This window comes from Ambystoma mexicanum, chromosome 7p (assembly GCF_040938575.1).
Source record: "Ambystoma mexicanum isolate Mex_15411 chromosome 7p, UKY_AmexF1_1, whole genome shotgun sequence".
NCBI lineage: Eukaryota > Metazoa > Chordata > Amphibia > Caudata > Ambystomatidae > Ambystoma > Ambystoma mexicanum.
The window spans coordinates 737,222,320-737,241,956 of NC_090939.1; the positions used below are offsets into that span (position 1 = coordinate 737,222,320).

Below are 19,637 nucleotides of genomic sequence, written 5' to 3' on the forward strand. Positions count from 1 at the left end.
TATTGTCTCAAATAGGGTTTACTTATGTACAGTAAATACAGTTAAATAGAAGAGCTACAAAAATATGAAATTTAATTTAATGAAATTCTGTAATTGGTTGATGCATACCAGTAACTTTACAGGTATTTAGAAAACATTACAAAAAATATATATTTGTAGCATACTCTACATGTATTTTTCCTTTCTGAAGAGAAGCTTCAGGCCCTTTTCCTAGATATTGTCCAACATTTTTAGATAAAAAATGTATTATGGTTACAAGCTGTTTTAATGAGTTAAATGGCACATTGAATGTAAAACGTATAGCTTATATAAGGCAATATAATTTCTGAATGTAACGTGTACATTTCAGACCAGCCAGCAGCACTATGAAGACACATTATTATAATTCCCGACTGTGTTGCCTGATCCCCTTTTAGATGCAATATGTTGAGAGCTATGCCATTAGCTTAAACCAAAAAAAGAACCATACATTTATGCCGGTGGGAATTCTATACATTTTTTTAAACAATTATTTTTTTAAAGGAATATAACCTCATTTTTACCTAATGCAAAGTTATGTCCAGAATCCTACAAATGTCTCCAGAAAATAGAAATTCGATTTCTGTACAAACTAAAACATTGTGCATACTAGTTTCCAGAACAATAAATACCTTCTTATTTTAGTGGGAAATGATTTTTCAATACAGGGTATGTTGTTGGCAAAAACAAATACATATATTATCAGACAGACCCTCCCCCCCACAAAAACGAATACATTAACAAACACGAGTAATCATAATTTGTGTCATTGAATGCTTTAAGGAATTACCAAAAACGTAACCGTACTCAAAACATGCTACATTAACAATGTTACGCATTTTCATAACTGTTACAATATTAAGAAACTGGAGAAGTACAACAGGAATGCGTTGAAAGAATTTCTCCAAAACTGCAGAGAAATTAAACTAAGACATTATTAAACAAACATGATGTAAAAATGATTGATGCTATTTGTCTAGCTTCAGTACCTGGAAAAACAATATTTTAATAAAGATGAAAAGGTCAGCAATGTGTAAAAGAATGCATTATTTAATATATGAATGATAAATTAAAACTTATAAACCACCTTTTATAGACTAATCATACATACCAATAGTAACTTGCTCAGTTACATACATTCAGTTTTCAAAACAGAAAAATACATTCTGGGCCATGATGTAAGTTTCATTGACAAGGACGTCACGATCTGAACAGCAGCAACTATTTTTGTAGCTTATAAAAAACAGCACACCATTTTTCTTGGGAGATGAATACAAAAATGCAAAACCTATTCACCATGACACCAAATATTTTTTTTTAAAATAGGATAAGAACACTAAATAACTTATTCCAGAAACCAGACCAGAATCAATGGCTCAGTACAAACTGATGCGTTAGAGGGGATATTGCATAGTACAAGATAACCGTTCTGTGACTGTTCCTTACTATAAATGAAAATTATACAGTAAAACACAAAACATATTCATAAACCATAAGATCTTCCTCAGATGAATAACCTTTGAATACTTCCTTGTCGCCAGGAAAGCACTAATCATGAAACCCCAGAAGAGCTCAGAGTTTGGAATAGGGTGATGAAACACATGGGCCACTATGGAATGTAGCTTTGAGCTTGTATCATCAACTTTCATTTGCCCAGATGCTAGAACATTCTGGGCTTCAACACAGCTTGAATGTCACCTCTTGACAAACCCTATTGGAAGGATGAGTTAATTATGTTTCTTTGCATCCAGAGGATTTCAAGGAGAAGGAAAGAGACCCATATACTGATATTTTCACATATGTTTTTACTACAAGAACGGATTAATGTGGTCCAGCTCCTTGAAAATGTTTCCTATCCATTGGTTTAAAGAAGGCTGAGGAGGTAATGGAAGACTTAGAACTTGGCCTCATTGCAAACAAAGATTTAGCCATTACAGCCCTATAGGCCCCAATGGCTCTTGGTTAATTGATTAACCATTTAACTGCTCATGATATGGCAGTCATGCATTAGCCGACTCTTTTGAAGGAAGTAAATGGCTTAGCCTTTGAGGCACCTAGCAGTTAAATAGTGGAGCTCTGCAGGGACAATTCCTACAGCGCTAAAAAGCTTAATAAAAAGAACCTTTATGTCCAACTCTCATTCTAGAAGCCCATTCTCTGCCTCTTGGGCAGAACATCAGGATTTTCATCAAGAATAAAGCCTTGTGGTGGTACCCAAAGCTTTAGTTCTAGTTGACAACTCGCTCTGGTCAGTAGCAGTGATGGGCATTTGATATGCACCACAACCACCCATAACCGTCCAATTGATTTCTTCTTTTATGTGGGCATAGAAAAGCATTTTGAGTAGTACAAGTTCTTCCCACATCTGCAGAGTGCACTTGGAAAATACAGCTTCTACTTCACCTATAGTCTTTGCCGGACCCTCTACATGCCAAAAAGAATTCTGAAGATTCAGTCTGTCGGGAAACATGGTCCTGCTCCTTACCAGGGTCACAGACAATGTAGGACTGTCAGAATGAGATGAACAAATGAATTTCCTTTATGTGGTTAGGAATCATGCAGCATATGGTCTTAGCCACAACAAGTGTCAAGTTTTGCATGTTCCATATTTACATTTACAAAGGGTTTCTCTCAACAGACAATCTAATATACCATAGGTCTACAAGGCGAAGAAAAGATGACTGACTTTCAGACATGTGAGTGGATGCTTAGAGGTCCCGTATAAAGTACCTGGTCCATTTTCTTAAGAAGATATACCTGGAGGGGCTATGATGCAGGACAGCATGTATTGTTTGAGAAGATAGGAGAGCACAATGCCTCAAACCCTCTCCACAAAGAGAGGCAGCAGAGGTCCTAAGCCCCGAAGAGAGCAAAATAGCAAAGCCGACTCTCACAAGGAAGTGGAGAAAAGACAGGAGGGAATTCTCATTCAGAAGTCTACAAGATTCAGAAAGTACTTTGCGCCCAGAGATAATGGAAAATGTCAAACTGTTGATGCCTTTCGAGAAGTTGGTGGCAGACTTTTTCCAACACTCTTCCTGTAAATTCATTCAGAATCTCTAAACACAAGCATATCCAGGAACCTGGAGGAACCCGCTTGGATTGAGGAGTGGTACTCTCTTGTCCATTATCATATGCCAAACATTTCAGCTTCTAAGAGATGCAGAAGCGAGTGATCCATTCAAGGCCTGGAATATTTAATTTAGACTGGCCCATAAAACAATTTAATTTGGTAATTTAGAACTACAATAAGAATGTATGACACATTTTGCTACTCTAATGGGGAATATATTTTGCATATCATGTTTGCTAGGAAACAGCAGGCTCATCTAACTTACATCTTGCTAGGGCAGAATATGTATGTGCGCTCATCTGTCTGCACTCACAGCTCACTGAGCTGGCACTAGTCAGTGAAATCGTCAACCTTATGCTAACACAATTTCTGGATTTTTTGGAAATATGTCTTTCTCCATCCTGAAAATATGGACTTTAAAAGTTGAATCAAGCATACTTTGAGGTCAGGCACAGGTATGATTAACATTTTTTTTTTAATAAGATTGGCTGTTTTAGACACTGTTACCTAACCTCGCTGGCCCATTGACGTCCACACTTTGAAAAGTATTTCATTGAGGGGTAGTGGATCTACAATAGGTACATCTCTAGAAGTGACTATATGTTCATGCTATCTAATCACTTTATTTGCTCGACCAGGTGTGGAATAACCAAACTGAAAGAAAACCCCATAATGGAGAGGAAAACTACTTGCCAGTAATAACAGTCTATCAGGAGTAAATTCTTAACCTTCATCGTCGATGCACCCGCACTCTCCATGCAGTATGTTTTTAACTGGATGTGGAACATTTGGAGTGCTTTAAATATTGGAACTCATACGGCGCAGAAGCTGGAGGCATTATTAAAATCCCCACATTGCTAGGACTTTTATTTAGAAGGAATGGAATGATTTGTATCCATGTGCCGAACTCCCTGTGGCATTTCATTCCTAAAAAAGGCTGTGCTTAATTCAATTGTGTTCCAGGGTCCTACCCAAAATGGTGATGTATTCAAATGATTATCATCTAAATAAGAAAACTAGAATGAAGAGTTGCAGAAGAAAAATGACAAGTTACTCACTGTAGTGACTAACATACTCCTAGTCCATAGTCCCCTTTCCTCCATAATGCATGGGATGGGAACAGAACCTTTTATTCACACAAAAGCCTTTTCAGTTACAAAAGGTAGCCACGTGCGGAGGTGTGGTACCAGGAGCATGGGCTCCCCTGACTGCGCCCTCCGGTGCCACAACTTAGTCCCCTTTTACGCGTCAGCCATATTACTCTAATGATTAGCTATGCTCCTTTTTAGGATGGAGGGCTGTATGAAGGAAAAGGGACTATGGACTAGGAGTACGTTAATCACTACTGTGAGTAACTTAAAATTACTCATACGTCCCGTCCACTTTCCTCCATACATACTGCATGGGCAATCACCACTGCTGCTTAGCCCTTAAGGAAGAGAGAGGTCTATAGACTTAAGAAAACTTTCTTTTAGCACTGCTTGCCTGAAGGCTGCGTCTAACCATGCGCTGCAGTCCAGACTATAGTGCTTGCAAAAGGCGGATGGGGAAGCCCATGTAGCGGCCCCGCTTATAACCTGCTAAGGCACATGCCTCTGGATTAGCCCTGACTGCATGGGCATGAAGATTTGCTGGTAAGTCCTTGTTCTGAACTCTGTGAGCCTCCTGAATGGCCACCACCATCCACCTTGCTACAGAAGCTTTGAGGCCTGACAGCCAGGCTTTGAACCACCAAACGTGATGAACAACATGTGTGACTTATGAAACTCCTTCGTCCTGTCGAGATGGAACTTCAAAGTCCTTCTCACATCCAGGCAGTGTAAAACTTTCTGCCTCAGATTTCGGTTGGGAAAGAATGTAGGCAGCACAATTTCCACTGTCAAGTGGAAGGACAAAACCACCTTTAGCAAAAATGAAGGGTGGGTGTGCGCAGCACCACCTTATCTCTATGGAATGTGGTGTACGGTTCCAAAGCCACCAGGGACTGAATCTCAGATGTACCTATTGTAGATCCACTACCCCTCAATGAAATACTTTTCAAAGTGTGGACGTCAATGGGCCAGCGAGGTTAGGTAACAGTGTCTAAAACAGCCAATCTTATTCAAGAAAAAATGTAAATCATACCTGTGCCTGACCTCAAAGTATGCTTGATTCAACTTTAAAAGTCCATATTTTCAGGATGGAAAGACATATTTCCAAAAAATCCAGAAATTGTGTTAGCATAAGGTTGACGATGCTGCGTGCTGATGTGAGCCTGACTAGGAGGGTGGTCTTGATGGTGACAAAGCGTATGTCTAATGAAGCCATTGGCGCGAATGGTTTATGCACAAGAGTGCTCAACACAACATTGAGAGCCCATACCGGTGAGGGCGCTTGACAGGAAGGAAAAATCTTGTTAAGCCAGTACGATGCCTCTTGACCACCATGTTGGAAGTGGAATATGACGTGGTGTCCGAGTGCCTGGAAGCCCCTATTGCTGCCATATAAGTGCATCACATGTCGACCTGCACAGCCGACTCAGCAAGGGAGGCCGAAAAAGATATCACATGGTTGAGGGTGCAAGCCATGGGGTCTATGCCCTTGTCCCTTGCTCAGTAGCAGAACCTTGTCCACTTGCTCTTGTTTTGATTGCAGGTGGAGTCGCTCCTTTTCTTTTGTATAATCTGCACATTTTCTTGGGACAACTGCAGGTGCTGCAGCATCATGTTCTCAGGAACCAGGCTTCTAGGACTCGCTTCTCCGGGGCCAGGTGAATCACTGCCCACCCTGTTGTGTGAGGAGGGGAGATCCCCTGTCCGGGAGAGGAATGCACCCTTGGGCTGCCAGCCTCACCAGCTCTGAATACCATGGCCTGGCTGGCCACCAAGGCACCACTAGAATGAGCCACAGGCCCTGCACCTCACTGATCTTGCAGATGACCCTGTGAATCAGAGGGGTCGACAGAAACGCATATGCCCACCGGTTGTCCCACTCCAGGTGAAGCGTGTCTCCCAGCAAGCTGCTGCCCCTACTCATCCAGGAAGCAAACTAGTGGCACCTCCGGTTGTGTTCCGTGGCAAATAAGTCTACACTTGGGTGGCCCCATGTCTGAAAGATGCCGCCCAGGACCTGGGACAAATCTGCTAGCTCGTAGTTGTCCACGCCCAGTCTGCGGAGCCTGTCCGCTTCCAGACTGGAATCCCCTGGAAGATGGACTGCCGATAACTGGATGCTGTGCTCCACCGCCCACTCCCAAATCTGGATATCAGCCTGCACAGGTGAGGATATCTGGTGCCCCCGTACTTGATTATGTAGTACATGCACGTGGAACTGTCCATCTGAATGCAGACTTCTCTGTACTCGACTAGCAGCAGTAATGCCCACAGTGCTAGCTGTAAAGCCTTCAGCCCCAGAAGGTTGATGTGGCTGTCCTTGTCCCTGTCGGACCCCAGACTGTGGACAGAGTGGTCAGCCAACATGGCCTCGCACCCCTCCAGTGCAGAGTCGTTCATGATTGTCACTACCGGATTGGGTTGAAGAAAAGACATGCCCAATGATTGGCCTCCTGCTTCCACCACAATAAGTCTTGGCAGAGGTCAGTCGGCAAGGAGATTGTGGCAGCCTGCAAGTCTGTCTCTTGGTACAAGGATGCAGCCAGGTGTAACTGAATCCTCCACATCCTGATTCTCATGTGCTGAATAGCCAGAAGGCATGCAACCATGATGGCAAACAGGTGCTGGAACCACCAGTCTGTGGTAGATGTCCTGCTGAGAAAAAGGCAGACAGCTGTCCTCAACGCCTCAATCCTCTTTGTAGTAGGGAACATCTTTTGCTCCCGAGTGTCCCATAGTAAACCCAGGAAGACTAGGGACTGGGTGGGCTGTAGTTGCGATTTGCGCTGGTTGATGGAGAACCCCACCTCATACAGAATGTCCATAAGACAGCGTGCCCTAATGAGCCAGTCTTCCAGGTAGGGGGGTATACATGCTGGCCCTCTGACCAGAGGACTGAGGCTATAGCGTTCATCAACCAGGTGAATACCCGCGGGGCTGAGTTCAACGAACGGAAGCATCTTGCACTGGAAATGCCGGTCCATGACCGTGAACCAGCGGTAAGCACGTTGGGGCTGCCAAATTGGGATAGGCATCTTTTATGTCCGGGGAGCACGTCCAGTTTCCCCCACACAAAGACTCTGCAATCAATGCTAGTGTAACCATCTTGACCTTCTGGAGGGGTAGGAAGGACAGATCAAGAACCACTCTCGGGCCTGCCTGGTGGTTCTTCTGAATTGCGAAAAAGTGCAAACAGAATCCTGAGCCTCTCAGAGGGAGGTACTTCCTCCACAGCGCAGCTTTCTCCAAGTGCTGAGATTTCGGCAAGAGCAGGTGTCCCCATCTGAAAGAGAGGTGGGGAGGTGGGAGGGGCTGAGGGAGGAGAAACCCATTGTAGGCCACTGAGATGATCCATGGACCCGTGAATTACATCCGTCAGGACTGAATGTGAAAAGCAGGCCTGCCGCCATAGAGTGTGTTGTGGACCCTGATGCCCTCTCCTCATTGTTTTTTGGCATCCGAGGCAGGTACCTGGGAGGGGGAAAAGAAAAAACCCTTGTTTGAGGTCCTCAGTTGCTTGCGCCAGTGAATGATGGGGGACCTGTCAGGTTGGTGCGTTCTGCACTCCTGAAAGCCCCTGAAACCTCTGAATGTTCTCCCCCTGTCAGACCTCGCCTGAACCTGCCTATTTGATTTTATGGCCGGTTTAGCCAGGATGGTGAGCAACTTCGCTGTCTGCGAGTTGGTTTTCTACTTTTTCAGCTTGTCATTTTTCAACGAGTGGAACAAATCCCTGCCCTCGAAGGGGAGATCCAGGATGCGTTCTTACGCATCCGGGTTACAAACGTAGTGGCCCTCATCCATGCAGAATGCCACATTTATATGCCAATACAAATGGCTCTCCCTGCTGTGTCTATATGAGCCACCGTTGACTCGACTAACTTGGCCTCGGCTAGGCCCGACTTGCTTATGCACCGGCAGGTCTGTCAAGAATTCTGCATTTTCCTTCCAGATTCTCTGGTTTGCTGCTTCAAGGCTCGTATCTGTGTTTGCTTGCCTCAAGTGAAGCTCAGCGTTTAAATACATCTTTTTGCCGTATGCAACGAGAATTCGATCTTTCTTGCTCAGCAACGCCAAGGTTGTGCTTGAGGACGTGGAGGCCTGCAGCTTGGAATACATGTACGTTGCCGCTAAGAGCAATGAGTGGGGCTGCAGATGGACTGATAGCAGCAGGGTATCCCCCTCTGCCAGCCTGTATTTAGCATCTAGGCATTTGTTGGTAGGCTGAGTGGTCTGAGGCTTAGCCCAGCACTTTTTGGCTAAGGCCTCAACGTCCTTATGCAGGGAAAGTCGGACCTCATGGAGGTTCCGATATGGAGTACCTCTGCAAGTACACCTGCCTCCGGCTGTTCTTCCTGTGGCTGAGGGATCCCCAGGTATTCCGCGAATCCAGCTAGCTCATCGTGGAAGGCCCGGGCCGAAGTGGAGGTGTCTGCATCCTCCTGCTCCTCGTCCGTGTCAACCTGGTCCATTTCTCCCTGGTCCCTTGTGAGGGGGTCTGTACCACCTTGATCTGCACTGTCATCCAGTTGGATCGCCTCTTGAACATGTAGGGTAGGAGCCTGAGGAGTCGCCAGCAGAGGCTGCAGTGGAGGCTGAGGATGAACTGGCCCGGGTGGTACCAGAGACAGCACCAGAGCCTGATGCTACACTGGTGTGGGTGGTACAGGCGGCATCATTTGCTTAAAGAGGCCCTTCAAGATACCAACCACCTGCTGGGATTTCATTAACATCATACATTTGTCAAAAAAACACTCCTCACATGCTGGGGTAGAGCGGTCCGGAACCGCTGGGGTCGCTGGTACAGTGGCCTGGAACTTGCCGGCACTTTGCTTGGATTGAGTGTAGCTGGCCTCGGTGTAGCGCACGGACAGTGATGGCACTGCATACACTGTGCATCATGGCGTTTGTAAAGGCAATCATTCCACCCGAGGGGTCAATTCCTGCCTGGGTGTGGGAGACGCGGCTCCCAGTCTGTCCTCAGGTTAGGACGGGTGTGCCTCCTGACGGAGGGCCATTTTGTCGTTTGGAGCCGTCATTTTGACAGGCTGGGCTGGACAGCAGAGGAACAGAGTGTCTGCTGACATACTCCCCCAAGCTGGCACCGGTTGTAGGTTTGGCCATCTGCACCTCAGACGAGGACCTTGGAGGCTTGTCACTCTTGATAGTGCATTTGCGTGCAGGTGCCCCCTTGGGCCAAGGCCCGGTACCAGAGCAACGCCCTTTGGGAGATTTTCCGGTACTAGAACCTTTCGGTCCCTCGGCCCAGGAAGATCCTTGGATCCCTTGGTCCCCTGACGGTAGATATAGGAGCCTTCGGCCCCTGGCTGGTATTAGAATCCAAAAGATTCCTCCTGGTCGAGGTCTCCCTAGGAAAGGAATCTCCCTTGCGGGGTGTTTAGTGAGTAGTGTACTTTACTTGGGCCTCAACTTCCTGCGTACGTACAGCTTCAAGTGTTCTGGCAGAGACCTGAAGAAGAGCTCCCTCCATCTGACAAGACGGTTCTTCAATGACCAAGGCGTGAGACCATTGTACGCCGAACGGCCTTCCCAGTCGTGGTCCTCACTGAGACACTGCAGACAATGCGTGCGGGTCCGATGCAGGGAATGATCCATCGCAGAAAGGGCACCTACTGAAGCCTGCCTGGGGCTGACATGTGTTGGCGAGGGCGAGGTACCGGAGGCCAGTGTATGGTAAATCTAGGAAATCAAAATTAAAAGTAAAATTAAAAGTATGGAACACTGTTCCCAGGGAAAAGCAGGCATGTGGAATTATGAGGGGGAAAAGGCCTCAACCACCAGCGATAGTGCGACTCCCATCGCTCGGAAAAGTAGACTGAGGTGTGGTGGCGGATCAGGGGAGCGCATGCTTCTAGTACCACGTTGCCCCACACGACATTTAAAGAGGAAGGCTTTTTTGTGTGGAGAGAGGGTTCTGTTCCCATCCCTAGCTAGGGACACCCCATGCAGTATGGAGGAAAGGGGACGGGACGTAGGAGTACATTATTTTGTACCATTAATACAACCAATTCACATCAAAACAAATACTTTCTCGCTTAAAAAAAATTAAGCTGCATTTAAATGTATACATTCTTTTATCTAAGCAATTAGAAAAAAACACTTTAGTAACAATTTGTTTTTAAAAGTCTATAGAAACATTCACATTACCAATGTCTTGACATAAACGAGGTAAGACTTACAATATAAACCACCTGTCAGCATACCAAATCCATGTGCCAAACTCTTTGCATTACAAATTGTCACTTGCTTCTAGAAATGCACATGTAATGTTTATTTTGCCTGCTACAACTATATACACCGACTTCCCTTCACTGAGCTGTGATTAAACATAGCCAATCTAATAGATTGCAACAATTGTTGGAGCACATTACCATGCATAGAATACGCTTTGAAATAGAAATGGTGTGGGGCTGTCCAAAACTTCAAGTAGACAGGTTAAGGAGGGCAACTCAGCAAATAGGAGCATCATTCCAGAACTGAGCCTGCGGTAGTCTGTCAACTGACACTGGAAAGAAGCCCTGTAATTTTCTCTGAAAGAATCAATATCTGGACTCACTGCAGCTACACGAATGTAATGAGCAGACAGGAGTGTGTAAAAATGTTTTTTTTGGTGTTTGAAATAGCTATGGTTTTAGTAGGCCAAAATATATCAGTCAATGGGGTAATGGAGGAACTAAACCCCTTTCTCTAAATGCCAAACATATATGCGTGCGGCTGAATACTGGTATAACCTATTCAGCCAAAATAAATATCCCTCTACGTTGCATGCTAAAAGGGTAAGATGCTACAACTAGTAATGTAAGGAGCCAATAGGCAAATCATTTGTGAAGAAAATGACAGACCGCATAGGAAAATAAACTGGAGAATCAAGCAGCAGAAGATAGATCAAACAGTCTGTGTAACTGAATTTCCTACTACGAGTATCAAATAGTCTATCAAGACAGAATATCTGAAAGCCTTTGTGAAGAGGAAATTAGGAGTCTGGGGGAATAGGTGCATATGGTGCTGTTTGACCAGTTCACACAAAGCCAATACCCAGGTAGCTTGTTACTCTCCGTATTGGCGAAGCATACTGAATGGTCTGTATGGTAGATAGGTCGACTTGTGGATGCCTTCAAGTTGAACAATCCATTTAATAATTGAGTTGCTGAGATCTATACAGTTGCCCTCATATTGACTCTTGCACTCAGGCACCTGCGTCCATTACTCATAGAATATTGGCAGTACCAGAAACTGGTTGTTAATCTGTAAATAAACAATCAGTATGCACATGAGTAAATCGTAGAAATATCCATCTTAGGCCTCCTCTACCTGCAAGCTGCATACTTTACTCTGTACTTTCTTTAAACGTCAGTTGAATGGACAGGCAACATAAATCATTAAAGGGGCTGAATTATTGTTTCTATTTAAAAAACCTCCAAGGAGACAATGTGAACATCTCTGTTGGTGAATAGTATTTTACTCTCTGAGGTAAACTCTTGCAAACAGATTACTAAAAAGAAAAGAAAACAGAAAAAAAAGTAACTTGTGGGTTAACTGTGCATCTCAAACAGAAAGTGCATATAAGGAATAATGCTTGCAGAAGGTATGTTGAGTAGACCTGCAGACTCTCAAATGCCCAAAGTAGGCACAAGATCGCAAAGAAATTGATGCCACTTTAGCTTTAATACAAAGTTAACTAATAGCATACACGGGAATATTGTTATTATGCTTACAACAACAAAATAAGTGGCTAATTAGTTATCTTGGGATAGTATTTTTGTGACAAAGTCCCCTTCCTGATCTTAAGGGCAGATGGTGGATTCACTAAGGGGGCCGCATGCTACTTCAAACTGCATAATGTTTAGAGAGCCGGGTTTGCACTGGTACTCTTTGAAAGACCTCTACGCCCAGGCCACCAGGGATTTGACGGTCAGGAGGGATCCCAGATGTTTCAGGCACAGCAAATAGAGGTGGCAAATAGAGGTCTCCTAGACATCTCACTGAGCCATATGGAAAAGATTTAACACATGCAGGGTTGAGGGCACATGCATATGAGAATGAGATTCTCTGGATGACATGCAGGATTGTCCCTCTAGCCCATCTCACACATGTGTTGGAATGGAATTCAAGATGGCCATGCAGAAGGCTATAAAAGAGGCTCAGAATACAGGGCAGAGGAGACGACAGGAGGGAAGAACAGTATAAGGAGTAAGTGATTAAGACGCTGGTACTAGATATAGTGTTGTGTAAGGAAGGCGGGTTGAACAAAGTGGTACTTGCTTTAGAGGTACCTGAGGAGGTGATGGTGAATAGGAAGGTGGGGATTAAAGAGGAACAGATTCTGGCTCTAGATAAAGGGGTGGCGAATAAAGTGGTGCATGAAATACAATGAGGAGGAGATGAGACAGTGAAAAAATAACAGGCTAGCTGAAGAAGCAAAATACCTGGAGATGGAGAAAGGGAGAGATGGAGAGGAGTAGTTAGGGAGCGCAGAATGCGAGATGAGGAGAGGATGAAGATATTTGTGATTAGAGGAGCTGCAGGAGGAGGAAACTGAGAAAAGAAGAGAGGAGGAAGCTGGCAGCAGTGGGCAAAAGGGGATTGCATCAGACTCTGAAAATGTTATTTTCAGTTGGCAGTGTGGAGAAAGGCAGAGCTTGCGTCTGGAAAAGGGGAACCTCAGGTCGATGGAGAAATGAGCATGTGGAGAAGCTTTGACATGGTAAAGGTGAAGCATGACGACAGAGAAAAATGGAAAAGCGAATACGATCAGGTCGCAAAGTATGACCTTGTCGTAAGACATTGAGGGGAGATAGAGAGAGCAGACCTCCGGCCACAGACCCAAGGCCCTGAGATAGATGTGTGAAGAGGGGACTAGTTAAGAGCACATAGAAGTCCTAAAACAGCCTCCTGTTTGAGTACACCAACAGGCCTTAGTGCAAGACGGGCACTATCTCAACACCAGGTTCAAAACTAGCCACCAACCCTGAGATTTGAGACTTGAACGGCAGTCTCCTCACGATATTCCAATAACCCAAGAGTACTAAGAAACTTGGAAATACCAGAGATTGAAAGAGAAAGACGGTAGCAGAATGATCTTGAGAAACAATATTAATCATGAAAGGCATTTTACCTGGCGTTCTTTATGGTTTGTTTTGACCAAACTCACATATAGCCCCAGCTCCAATTCGTTCACCTCTGGGAGAGAGAAGGACCTGGGATTAACAGGAAAGGAGGAACGTTTGCTTTAAACCTTGTGTACCTTCCAGAAAGTCGATGCTTCTATAATTCACCCTAGAAACTGATCACACCTATAATATATAACTATCCTGCCTAGATTACATTATTTTGTTTACAATAATAGACACTCTGGGAATTTGCTTATTTTTTTTCTCCTGTAAGATAGCATAATAAAAGGTTGTTGGCAAACCTTTCTACCTGGTCTAGGTTTGTTCCTTATAGGGTTTGTGATACTTTAAATGTTGACTTACTGGCATATCTCCCACCATGGGACAATGAGTAGGGGAGAACACCCAAGCAAGGAATCTTCAAAAAGGCAGAACTTCAAGCCACGCATCTTAGTCAAAGGATATACATTGCTGAAGAGGCATGACACCCAAAAAAGACACTGGAAGAAAAAAAGATTCTCACCGCTAGGAAAATCCGAAAGTACTGTTTATGATAAACAAGTGTGCATCCTGGGTGCCAAATGTTATTGATGCAAAAACTGCCACTTGGAAGAGGTAATACCTCCTAAATTAATTTAAACAATGGCCACAAAAGGTGTTGTAGTTACGTAAGAGATAAACTAGATTAGTGGTTCTAGCTTATGTACATTTTAGCAAGCTGACTGGTCAACAAAACCTTGTAGTACAGAACTGTATGCTATATGGAAGAGGGGACATTTTCTCAGTATCCCAACACGGTTTCTGTTGCATCACATGGTTTGGGGAAATCAAACAACATATACCGTAAAGGTAAAGAAGTGACCTGCATATATTTCTGATTAAAGTAAATAATTAAGAACTGTTTGACGGAGGGAATATGTACAGTCCATATATGTAGTTTTTTTTTAAAAAGGACTTCTGGAGGTTGGCCAAGATGGTAGCAGGGCAGTATCTCCATGGTAATCTCCACGGGCCCTGGCCTGCAAGCTCTGGTCTCCGGCAGCCTTCGTGAATTGAAGGCTCATCAGCAGAATGAGGAACAGCTTAGGACAATACCTGTATATGTCATATGGATGTGGATAGCCTTAAAACACTCAATAGAATATAGATAAACTCCACCAACCTGGATCCAAATGAAGCAGCATCCACTGAAGGGAGCTGAAAGCAAGAATCCCCCTGGATACAGTGGGAATAGACCTGTGAAAGAGTCTCTGGATTGCTCAAGGATGAATAATGAATCTACTGGCACTCGTGCGTATAGAGACTTTCACAAGGAGTGTGTTCCGGCTACAATTAGAGGATTTGTTAATGCAAATTGTCTAGCTTGTCAAACCAGTAAAGAGAGAGAGAGAGAGAGAGAGAGCGAGCCATGAGAGCTTACCCGGTACAGGCAGGAAGAGAGCCCCCTGCATGCTGAAGACAAACGTAGCTTCGGAAGATGTTTTACCGCTCGAGAACGGCCGGACAAACTCAAAATGCATAGCAAATCAGTCAGAGTACTGGAAGCGGGCAAAGGATTCGAAGTCACTAAAAAACAACAATGGTTAAACTTACGAGCGCCTGGGAGGAAAAGAGTAGCGACGTGTCCAGCCGCTGGCATCCACAGTAGATAAGACGGCCACACAGACTTCTGGAGAGAAACATGGCTGACTACTAGTGCGTGTGCAGCACTGACTGAAGAGACCATAGAGGCGGCCATCTTGGAAGAGTCGAAGGAGCCAAATCGTAAACAAGACACACAGCTAGCGTCCACATGGGGCCATAGCAACCCACACCTGCAGTGAGCCATGACAGTATATGTGGCAGGTGAGTGCGGATGTACCACACTTGAGTGACATGCTATGGGAGTATCGCGATCAGCACAGTGGCACATATTAAAGAAATGAAAGAGTGAGCGGGCCGAGAGGTGACCAGTTGGGCTTGCAAGCCACATGACATGACAAGCGGATGCTCCCACCAGCTCCCATTAACTTACCCCTTGGGGCTGCTACAAATGTCCCAGGAGGTGTGGCAAGATCGAAGGACGCAGTGGAGGCTGGTAGCATGGATAAGCTGAAACTGCAGAGACCATCTTTGATACTGGCAGAGTCCTATATCTTGAATACATACAATCAAGCCTAAATGGGAGCAGCCATCTTTCATGAGGGCTAGCTTGTTTAACCGCATACAGAACAGAAGAGATACATGGAATCATAGCAACTGATGCAGTCTTCTCGAAGTGACACCTTCTGTGTAGCAATTATATAATGTATTACAAATACAACGGGGTGCAGCTGAGATTCCCAAAATATGGTTGGATGTTTGGAAACATTAGTTGTATATCCTTGCTCTCCAGTTTCACGAGGTCTAGAACTCAGACAGAAGAAGTGCAAAATAACTAGAAAGACCAAAAAAAGGATAAAAGGTGGATATGCCGATTCTGCCACCACACAACAGGCAATTATTCAATTAAGAGTTCTGACCAACTTCGCCGTCCCAAGACCCTGTAATGGCGGTCCTGGCGAATACAGAGAAATCAGTATTGCGGCTGGAAAGTACGTTTGATAAGATGAATGAAAAAGTGGCACAGCTGGAAATTAGAACGTCCACGAGAACCTCTGAATTAGACTAGTAATATTCACAAATGGTCCCAGTGGTGAAACATATGGGATAAGAGATGGAGGCTGTAACTAAGGGAAACAGAATATTGCAAATCAGACTTGCATATCTTAAAAACATGGTCAAGCAGATCAGGGTCATCAGCCCTCCGTATGGTGCAGAGGGTGAAGACTCAGTCACCTTTCTGACCTTGGAGGTAATTTCTCCAAAATATTGGGGAAGCTCCTACGTATTAGCGACCAGGTCTCTAATGCTGAGATGAAGTCCCAGTGAAGGCCTTAGTCAAAACAACTGAATCCCAGGAGGGATTATATGATGCTCATGTCTCTCTTATATGGGCAAGGATAAGGGAATATCTTACAAGTGATCAAACTGGCTACCTCTGCTGGGTAGATTAAACACAGTGACAATAAACATCTCCTGGGTGTTTCTTTTATTCCAGTTATATTCCAGATTTTGCCAGTACGAGTTCTGGAACTGTTCCTTACTGAGCTGATGAGGGCAGCATGGAACCTTCTTTGGGGAGGGAAGAGGGGGAGGGCATCATACCAGTCACTAGTACTACCAAAAAATAGGTAGGAGAGGGTTCTGACTTTGCACAATACTAAATGGCGGCTCAATTGAGGGACATGGTAGACCACCTGAGAAATACTTGGGAGAGACAGTGGGTCAACATTGAAAACCAAGTCCTTGGTACCTGTAATGGTGGGTGAGTGATTGTGGGTCGAAAGGGAGAGACTCCCAAGAAGGGAAAGACAGCATCAGGAGTACTTTGGGATACATGGAGGGAATGTACAAATGCTAGAAAACTCACCTTGTGGCCTTTCCCACTCGGTTTCATTTTGGCCCCTTCACTTATAGAGGATAGTAAGGGCCACCAAATATGCCTGAAAGAGTATGAAGGGGGTTTGGATGGAGGGAGCAGGCAAACCCTTGGAAGGAGGATATTTTGTGACCTCAACATGGCTAGAGGAGTAATTGGGAGCAAGGTCCTTGTCTGCCTTTATTACCTGCTATTGCATTTAGTTTTGGCCTCTAAATGGGTGAACAAGATAGAAAATTGGCACAGTTTGAGAAGGTTTAGTATAGGCATACAGAAACAGAGGAGGCTTGATATCAGCACTATACAGAGTATTGATTATTTTGGAATTTCCTGGGACGCAGTGCCAGGGTGCAGTGGGAGAGGGATTTGGATAAGAATTTCCCAATTGGAGGATGGGGAATTAAATGTTCCTGTTTGGGACAGAGAATGTCCGATTTAAACATAACAGTCAATTATTTTGCTAATTTCAGTAGATTTAATTGTGAGGGGATTGGGGGGAGAAGGCATTTAAAAGAAAAATGAATATGTGGTCCAGAAACGAGTCAACCCAAAAGACGTGTAATGCAGGTGGCAGAAACAACTTAACACAGCCAGTAGGTGATTCTTCATTGAACATCTGTGGCAGATCAAAATGCAATTCTCTCTCTTTATGGAGAGAAGGCAATCAATAGGTGGAGCGACTGTATTCTTGGTTCCTATATACGAGGGGGCCTATCGCCAACAAAGAAGGACAGCAGCTCTTCTCTGCCCATGCTTGTTCAAGTGACCTGGAAGCCGCCACACAAAGTACTTGGTAGGGCACCAATAACTAACAATGCCAAACTTTCCCCTTAATAAGGTAGCTTGTTTGCTGTCCAAAGAGTGAGTGAAGCAATTGAAGTAATTCCAACTAATAGCTGCAATACCTGTCAATGAAGGAGAAATTTCATTTTTCCTAAAAGCCTTACTTAAACACCTGGAAAGAACCAAGGCTCTAGGTCTAGTGAAATGTAATTGGTTAGCGAACATCTTCCCTCATCGTGCAAGGTACAACTATTAAATACTCTAGTTTTAAGACATTTGGTTCCCCACTTTGGCCATTAATGTTATACAGTTGGAAACATAAGATAACAGCCAAAGTGGAATAAATTCCTGGTGCTGGCACCCTTGCAGCGACTTAACTAAGGACTAAAACTACGTTTGCTGATACAAATGTTTCTGGAGAAAAGTGCCGGTTTCCTTAAGGGCAGTGAGCACGCTCATTCCAGGAAGTGGAATAAAATCCTGGTGCTGGCACCCTTGCAGCGACAAGCCCGACCACAGAAAAGGGCAGAGCATCTTCTCCATTGTTTTTGCTGTTTGTGCTGGAAGGGCTGCGCGGAGAAGGTTGGAGAGGTAGATTGCTTTCTTTGGCACTATACTGATGCTGTCTTCGATCCAACTGCTAGTCGGGTCCCAGTGTGGGCACTGTCCTATTAGAGGTAAGGAGAGCTGAACTGACTCTTGTAATCTATAGTGTGGGGATTTGCGTGAGACTGCGGGATGGTTGCTCCTTTGATCAAATAGGCCTGTATGGCTCTTGTACCAGTGCTTAATCTGTGTGTTTCGCCAGTCCCTGAAATTAAATGTACACCTTGGTTAATTTCCCTAACCTATTATGCTCTCTAGCAAATGCAAATTGGCTTTGTCTTGAGCATACTTTGCAGTTGACTGGTCTACTTTGTGGATACTCGCCTGCTAAGTTAAACAACGCTTATGGGGGCCATGACAACTGTGTAATTTCTCTGAGGTAATCAACTGCTACTCTCTCTACATTAGTGGCAACAGTGGTTCCTTTGCTGTAATTGGCACCCTCCTAAGTTGCCTGCGCACTATTGCAGGAAGACCCCGCTGGCGACTGCGGATTTACATATTTGAGCCAGTGGGTTTATCTTCCAGTTGGGCATTTGGGTGCCTGTGTATAGAGGCACTAGTCGAAGGCGGGTTCTCTTTCTATGTCAGCAACCTCCACCATGAAGCAAGCTTAAAAACAATAAAAAAGGCATCATACATGGAAAAAGCCATTGGGGTAAACGGAAAACGGCCCGCAGACCTCATTGGCGAAGGAAAAAAGATTACGGACTTCTTTGAAGATCATACTGCTGTGGTGCAAGTACATATTGAACCCTCAGATACTGTTACTACCTTGAGTGACGAGGCCGGTATTCCGGCCAAGGTTGATAATAACTCGCTACTCAATCTCTGCTCAATCTCTGCTACAGCGTGGAGGGGCACATTCTTCACCTTGAGAGGTTGGGGAGGCAGGGCCTAGAATAATCTCAGGAGGATGTAAATGCACCTGGAATATGTACTGGTGATACATGCCGATATATGTAATGTTAACCTAGAATACACTTTGGTTGAAATTTTGCCAGGTAGTGAGTGCGAGAGTTTGGAGGGCTGTCTCCTATCGAAGAGAGAAATGTAGGAGGCTCAGAGACTCACAGAATAAATCAGTGGTAGCCAAGGAAACGGTTAATGCAGAAAAGAAAAATCGCACCAAAAGAGGTAGAAAGCGGGCTGCTAGGAATGCAAAAAAGTGTGCCCTTAAAAGGGAACCCTAACGTCATGGGTGATTGATTCTGACAAAACTAAAACAAGTACCATGAATCAGTCTACCGTGCAAGGGGGGGAAGGCCTGTCTGATGAGGTCAGTGATAGTTGATGTTGCTGATATTTCATCTATGAGCAGCAACAGTATGGTTGAATCTGTGGATATATCACCGCCCACAATAAAACTGGTCCAACACAGAGAAAGCTGTGCCTCCCACACGAGCACGTTGAAAGCGGGGGACACAGAGCAAAAAACTGGTTGGATGGGCGGAGAGATCTCTTTGGATGGTACA

The 19,637-nt window shown here is 44.6% G+C and overlaps 1 protein-coding gene across 7 annotated transcripts in view; it reads right to left on the bottom strand.

The window, feature by feature from the left end:
• Nucleotides 1-19,637, bottom strand: part of SCML2 (Scm polycomb group protein like 2) — a 1,699,115-nt gene that overhangs the window by 122,179 nt on the left and 1,557,299 nt on the right. For 2 of the 7 annotated variants that reach the window (XM_069636834.1, XM_069636838.1), the window contains one exon: nt 1-19,637. This exon is cut by the window's right edge and continues 15,182 nt beyond it. The exons of the other annotated variants lie outside the window; for them this stretch is intronic. The gene's annotated coding sequence lies outside the window, so the exon portion shown is untranslated. 7 annotated transcript variants of the gene reach the window in all.